Source organism: Lactuca saligna, chromosome 9 (assembly GCF_052625555.1).
Source record: "Lactuca saligna cultivar CGN05327 chromosome 9, ASM5262555v1, whole genome shotgun sequence".
In the NCBI taxonomy this organism is placed as follows: Eukaryota; Viridiplantae; Streptophyta; class Magnoliopsida; order Asterales; family Asteraceae; genus Lactuca; species Lactuca saligna.
The window spans coordinates 27,930,650-27,938,764 of record NC_136425.1 but is presented as its reverse complement, the minus strand read 5'-3'; the positions used below and the strand labels follow the sequence as shown (position 1 = coordinate 27,938,764).

General features: G+C 31.4%; 1 long non-coding RNA gene across 5 annotated transcripts; it reads right to left on the bottom strand.

The window, feature by feature from the left end:
• Positions 1-823: 823 nt before the first annotated feature.
• On the bottom strand, positions 824-3,736 carry LOC145018255 (uncharacterized). 5 transcript variants are annotated; one of them, XR_013666923.1, is made up of 6 exons: positions 3,598-3,733; positions 2,712-3,368; positions 2,546-2,628; positions 2,317-2,440; positions 1,812-1,889; positions 824-1,159 (listed from the first exon to the last, which is right to left on the bottom strand). It is a non-coding gene; the product is annotated as an uncharacterized LOC145018255 (long non-coding RNA). The 5 variants fall into 5 exon arrangements; XR_013666922.1 differs by having other exon boundaries at positions 2,317-2,628; positions 3,598-3,735; XR_013666921.1 differs by having other exon boundaries at positions 2,546-3,368; positions 3,598-3,734.
• Between the last annotated feature and the right edge of the window lie 4,379 nt (positions 3,737-8,115).

Sequence of the window (8,115 nt, the reverse complement as noted above, 5' to 3'; positions counted from 1 at the left end):
CTCTTGAAAATACATTGTTTTACTATATAAAGATTACCATTAATGAATTCACAATTAATACTTCAAGATGTAAATTCAAGATCGGCACAACATGATTTAGAGTTTAGGGTTTAGGGTTTAGGTTTATGCTTAGGGTTTAGGGTTTAGTGTTTAGATTTAAGGTTTAGGGTTTAGCTTTAGTGTTTAAGGTTTAAATTTAGGGTTTGGGTTTAGGTTTAGGGTTTAGTAATGTTCACTTGGATGACGTAATAAACGATAATTGAGGAAAGAAAACGGAGATGATAAAACGATAATGAAAGAAAAAAATGTTATGGAGAATAATATATTTACCAAGTGAAACCAAACCTGATATATTTAACATGTTAAAACGACATATTTTAGAGGTTTAGTACCTAAACTTAGGTAGGGCTGTAATATATATTCCCTATCCCCATATATATATATATATATATATATATATATATATATATATATATATATATATATATATATATATATATATATATATATATATATATATATATATATATATATATGACATTGTTCTTTCAATTTAATGTTTTAATTAGGAAAAAATAAAATAGAATTATAGAATAGAAAAGAAAGTGAAACGTAAACAATTAATTATAAAATTATAGCATTGCACTATTAAAATACATTTGTTTAATAAGAAAAAATTAAAGTAAAGTTAAAAAGTTTAAAGAAATAGAAATGAAAGTAAGATGCTATATTAGGAAAAAATGAAAGTACATTGTCATTTCTTGCATTTAGCTTATGATCGGGATACTTGCAAGAAATAGAATGTTAAATAACAATATTCTCATAAGAAAAAGGAGAGCTAGAGTTGCATTCATATGTCAACTTGTATATTAACTGAAAATGTCAACTTGTACATTTAAAATGACTACAAGGATTTGCAAGCTACATACAAATACCAAAACAATTTGGGCTAAAGCTGGAACATTGAGTGTAGATTGCCAATTTAAAAACATTAAAGTCCCGCCTTGACCATTGACCAAAGGTCCTCCTCCTACTCCAAGAGCCCCAGGAGCAAAGGGTAATATCGTCAATTTTTGTGTTATATAAAATTAATACTATTAGATGTAACCAACACCACTTTGATTAGGCTTTGCCACAAGCATCGGTGAGCATTTTACCCCTACATAAAATAACCAATAAAAGATCTGAATGACCGTTTTACCCTTAGATAATAACACTCCGAAAAAACACATTTCATTTTTTTTTTTTTTTTTTAACATCAGAGCTGGGAGGGAAAAAGATCACAGCCATCACTCCCCACTACTATCAGTGGCAGTGGCAGATCTAGAACAAAAACTAACAGGATCCACAAAGCATAAAATTAAAATTCTGAAATTATATAAGGGTTTGTTAGCAAAAAAAAACATCAAAATACTTGAGGTAGGAGATTCACTAATCTCCAGTTGAATTATTTATAAGATTATATCATTATCACATTAAGAATATAGCTTGTATAACTATATCTTTGACACTAATTAATTATTTGCTAAAAGATAAACAAACCCATAACCAAAGATCCATCAACATTGTGCTACTTATATTTTTTCATATAAAAAATGAAAATTTTACTACTGATCATGAACCCTACTTATGCCTAAACTGTAAATAGGGTGAAAGTAATTTGTTTCATAATCTGAAGGATTAAGATGATCATATACAAGCAAACCTAGATTAACATCAACTATCTTATAAACATCATTGGAATTTGAGTAAGAAAAACAGGCAATTGAAGAATTTTGCATAACTGGAGCAGATGAGAACATATAAGTAACCTTAGTTGTCAGTTTGAAGTCGCCTTTCTTCCATAATCCATTATTCCTCTAACTTACTGATCGCATCGCATCACTCACCTAAAAAAGAATCTAAAATATTTTAAACTTGAAAAAAAAAATGAACAGAAACTTTGGAAAACATCATGCCACTCATAACTCATATGTAGAAACTCAAAAAGTTAGACCATGTCACAAAAATATACCCACCAAATCACTAACCTTCAAAGCTCTGTATATATATATATATATATATATATATATATATATATATATATATATATATATATATATATATATATATATCGTTTTCATAAAACATTAATGTCCAATAACACTCAGTAATGAAATTTTAAAGAAATCCATACCACACAATTTCATCATAACTTACTATTTCCTGTTTGGTTTATCAATCCATTAAGCAAATTGAAATGTATTTTTTTTTAATACGTTTACACGGGCAATTTGGTCTTATAATGAAAAATTAAGAACGGAATTCGGTTCTTACCGGACACCCCTAGGAATGATCCGAAACATGGATTTAGAGGAATCTCCCAGAATTAAATTCCGTTGACACACCACGGAATGGAATTTGAGATTCCAATTCCTTTGAATTCACACACCAAGGATGTCTGAACAGCAGTTGATTGGAAAACAGAAACAAGATGAATGAAACACAAAAACAATTGTAAATGCATCTGCTTGGGATTTTTTTTGGCAGAAAAACACCATAATACCTTATGAAACTGAATTCAGTTTGGACAAAATACAAAGATTCCAATTTATACCGTTTTACTCCCCTATAGGCTTAGGTTATATACTATCCGGACAATAAAAAGAGTTAGTTGTAATTAATTGTAAGGGGGAAAATGGTAAAATGATCAAAGAGAAAGAAACAATTACCTGTTTTCAAGTGATAATCATAACCTGATTAGAAACTCAGAAAGGCAAACAACTCCCAATCATCATCATTTAGAAACAACTTCCAAGCATCACTACTATTATCCAAATCTACAACATATGCATTTTCTTGTGATGTTGACAATAAAACAAAGATTATTATCTAAATCTAAAGCCTAAACATATTTGGTACATCTGTATTTTGCCTACACTTGCACAGAATTATTATGCTTCCAAAAAAAAAAAACTCTTGTGAGAATTTTACAATCTTGAGCGTGCATATGAAGTCTGTATAAATTCATTATCTCATTATATGCTGATAAGAGTATATTGAATACCAAGTTTGATAAACATGGGCAGTTGTATGGTATGCTAAAAGTAAAACCCATAGACGTTTTATTGATATTAAATAAATTAACCATCAGAAATGACAGCTGGCATTATAGTTTTATAAGTAACTTCACTTCAATGAGAGAGCATATGTTCAACCACACGGCCTTAGACAGATACAACGAAGAGTCCCATCAATTTTCTCACATGTCATTTCATAAGACATATGTTCTCTGCATATACCCTTACAATCCTCAGCCTTCACACAATTTGAACTAAGGATCCTATTTTGACAAATCTTTGCTTCTGTGGAAGTCATAAAAGTCTCATCTGCAACAAAACAACTCCCAATCATCAGTCACAGTCACATTATATACGTATTTATTTATTTATTCTCTCAAAATCACACTTATAATTCCTCATTTTCATCTTTAATAGTTAGTAACAATTTTACATGTTTACATCTCGACTAGCAATAAAATCTTCATATAACAAAAATAATATAAAAGCACTAACATTGCATAAACGAAAAGGATAAAACAAGAATAAAGTAAAATGCCTGTAGTAAAGAGAGCAAGGAGAAGCATGAACACAAATAAGTTTTTCCCCATTACGATATCGTATCACAGGAATAAATATACATGTGTAAAGAAATCACACCCCAGCCCCCTTATATAGGAGAGACTCCTTAAGTTCCCTCTATAGGTAAATACCAACTATTGATCATTATGTATGTATTGGCAATTTATTCACGTTTCAAATTAGGGCTTTTAAATTTACCTTACAAAAGTTAGGCTAAAACCTAACTGCATTTCACAAATAACCAATTAACTACAATTACTTAATCAAATATAATACGTATCACAAAAATGAAAACTAAGACAGGGATTTCAAAATTATCAAACAAGAATTAGGTTAAAGTTTGATCGTACCTGATTTAGAAGGGGTTGGAGGTGGAGAACGAGATAGAGAGACGAAAGAGAGCTGGACTGCATTCTGCGATAAAGAGAGACAACGAACAACGAACAACGAACAACGAACAACGAACTTAGGGATGTTTTGTTGGAGATTAAAGTGACTCATTTTCTGTTTTTGACTTGTGCGCCGTTGCCAGTGAACCCTGAGAGATCCAACAAAATGGGCTTCAGCTTCGGACACTAGTTAGCCAAAAGCCCAAAGTGCTCCCGGTCTCCCCTCTTAATAAAAATCCAATAACTTTTAAGTCGATCATAATCTCTACTAATTTGTACTAGTATTTAATATTTTTACTTGCATTAACCTGTGTAATTGTTTCAAAATTTTAAATTTTCAACTTTATCAATTTAAAGATAATGTCAATGATTTATACAATTTTCTTTTTATTTTAGTATAAACATAGTTGTTTGATTATTAATGACAAAAAATTCGGTTGTTTTTTACAATGTGTCTATTAATAATTTGACTATATAGATTTTTCAATCGTAACGTGTTGCCTAGTATAATATATATGAAAAAAGTGTTGTAAAGTTGAAAAAGGCTGAAAAATGAGCAAGACAAAATGGTTGGTTGTCATATATCCCAATATATCCCAAGCAAAACATTATAATTTGTGGGTAACATTCGTAAAATTTGAACGGTAGAAGAGCAGAAGGTTGTGAGAAATATTAGAGTAGACTTTAATTATATGGAACTATGGAAGCTTTGAATACTAATCAGTTGTATATTATATTATCTTTTTCCCATGATGCACATTCAACTTATTTAATTTTATTCCAGTAAATTTTCATGAACTTTCAATAAAAGAACATTTTTTTATTAAAAATGTCATTACCATTTTTTATTGTTGGTATTGCATCAAAATCAACATTTTTTACCATTTCGTTCATACATGCTCTATATAGACAAACAATTGATGAAAAAAAATATTTTCATATAAATTAAAAGAAAAAACACGACAAAAACTTCTTTTTCTCTCTGTTTCTTGGGCTTCTTATTGAAATTTTAAATATGTTTATAATATTCAACTTTATGTTAATTTCCATTATGTACAGTTACATCAATAACAACACAAAAGGTTTTGCTAGTTTGGTCAATAGTTGGACTTTCAACGTTTATCATTGTTTTAATACGTACCGCACATAAGATTGACTGATTATATTCTTATGTTTGTGGTTGAAGTGATATTGAATTGCGGAATTACCTGTAATTACTAGATAAATACATAATATTTATTTATTTCTTATTTCAGTTAAATCTGATTAGAAAATATCATATTATAAATATTTAATGTTACTCAATATTATTTAATTTTTTTCTTTCAATCAACATATATAGGAAATCACTTATTCTATGTTATTTATGATATTTGTAACTCTTAAACCGTGTATTACACTGTTTTAACCTAGCATGTGTGTGCATATATATATATATATATATATATATATATATATATATATATATATATATATATATATATACACACACACACACTAACACACACTAGCCGTTTACCCGAGTCAAACAACGGGTGCCAATAGTTTTTTAGAAGCTAGAGTCTATGTCTTAAAAACTTGAAAACTATTGATCTCCGACTCTTAACGACAATGGACTTGATCCGTTGAAGTCTTAAATTTTTTGTCTTCATTCTTTACAAAGATAAAAGGCTACAAATAAATATTGTATCTAAAAAAATGCTTTGACAACGAAAGTAGACTAAAAAAGTCAATTTCATCAATATTTCAATTCAAAAAAATTACTTGATCGATGTAATTAAATTGACATGGATAATAAGTAACTAATTGTGTAAGAACAATACGGAAGTTTAACTACATCAAGTTAGTAATTCATGGACAATTTTGTGTTTGTTATTTGTTAATCCTTTTAACATTTAAATACCACATTTAACACTTCAAAATTTAAAGTAATAACCAACCAAATACATCTCGAAATTAGTCACAAAGCAAAAAGGCCACCAATCACAAAACTAACAAACCTGTCAACCATAATTGATTTGCCTTTTCTAAAACCATAGTCAATTTTATTAACTCTAAAAAAGATAACACAAAACTCACATTTAACAAAGAAAACCTTTCGGACTTTTATTTCTTTTATCCCATTTTCCTTAATTTTGACCAAAATACACTTACCAATCTAATTCTATAACCTTTTCAACCTCATTTGAACTTTCAAAAAATCGATTTTTAACATCACTAAGGAAACTCCAACCATTCAACATAATCCTCAATTCATACAAACCCAAATTCTTGTATTTTGCAATAATAACCAAGCTACCCTTTACAAATATAAAACCTACGGAATAACATCAAATTAATTCTCAAATTAAGAAAAAACACAACAAAGTTCTAAGATCTGATGTGCTTTCCTTTCTGGTCATTCATGGTGTTTTTCTATTCCCATGCCTACAAAACGAACCATTTTGTTCCGACCCTAATTCGATCATATGCAAATCATTAGTTAAAGCTCGAATAATAAATTAAAGTTGTAAACATGACCTTCTTTTCGGAACCTAATCACTTTCTATAGGAAACATGTTTCATGTTCCAAAGTTACCTTGTGTAACTAATCCATGTACTCTTATCTTCATACAAATACAATATGATCTAGCCTCATCAATGTAGGTAAACTGAGAAGACTATCAGCAAAAAGAAGCTCAAGTAGAAGGAACTTGACTCCAGGGGAAGATGGATCAACATATGATCTCGTACACTATGGAAGAATAAGGTGTTGGAACAACCAAAAAAAAAAAAAGAACTTGTTAAAATATTTGCAACATTACAATAGTCAGGATAAATCCAACATAAATCTTTGTGACTCTTGAACCTAAACACGTAAACTCCTTTCTAGTTTTCTCCATAGGGGTCACCATGCCTGGAGCTCTATTCGGTTAATTTTCCTAGGGAATTGAAACTTCGTTAGACCAAAATATAAACTATATAACAAAATAGTGCATCAATAAAATATAAAGCAAAACTTACCTCATTTTCATCAAGAGCAGCCATTTGAAGCTGTTTTTCAATTTATTTAAAAAAAAACTGAAATGAAATGCTAAATAATTCATGTTGTTTGCAGTTTGTAAAGTGTGCTTATTACACCGAAAAGAATGCTAAATGATTCATGTTGTTTGCAATTTGACTATAAATTTGTTGTTTTTGGTGTTATATTCGGTGAGTTACAATCCTTCAAAAATGAGATATTAATGCGAAAATTGTAATGTCCCAAAATTCAAGACTAAAAATTTCTTTTAATAAAACATTACTTAAAGCAAAGTCATCATTCCAAAACATAATCAGAGTATTAATTTCCAAAACACATGTTTGTTACCAGAGTAAACATTCCCAGGCTGTCTAATCTATGGTGTGTGCCATGCGATCACCCCGAGCTTTTCCCTCCACTACCAGAAGTACCTGAAACCAAAACTGAAAACCATAAGCACGAAGCTTAGTGAGTTCCCCACCCTACCACATACCATGCATAACCACATACTGCACATACTGGGCCACGCCCGCTATCCTAGGCCTCGCCCCTACCTTAGGCCTTGCCCGCTACAACGGCCCGGCCGCTCCAGGCCCCGCCTGGCTTCGAGCCCCGCTCGGATACAGATCTGTTTCACTTAGGCCTCGCCTGTCACAGGGCCTCGCCCGCTAACATATAATAGCACATAAACATATCACATCACATAAGCTAAACACATACTAATGGATCTTGTCCTAAGGCCTCGCCTGTCTCTGGGCCTCGCCCTTGTCCTGCTACTGATGAGTCATGGAACCTTGTCCATACTCCTGTGATAGTGAGGTACGGGCCCAGCCCACCCTCACTCCTTCCCTAACTTGGGCCTCACCCCTAATCTGCTGCTAATGAGATGTAGAACACCATCCACACTCTGCTATTGGTGAGTTACGGGACCTCGCCCATACTCACCTCCCTACCAGGCACATACAAGTATCACATAGACAACAAGTATAAACTATCACATAAACCATTCCTTGGGCACCCGCCCGCTATCATTGGACCTCGTCCTGAGTATCATACTAGCATACTGTGCCTAGGGCTAACCCCCGGGTCTTCTACTCATAGCTAC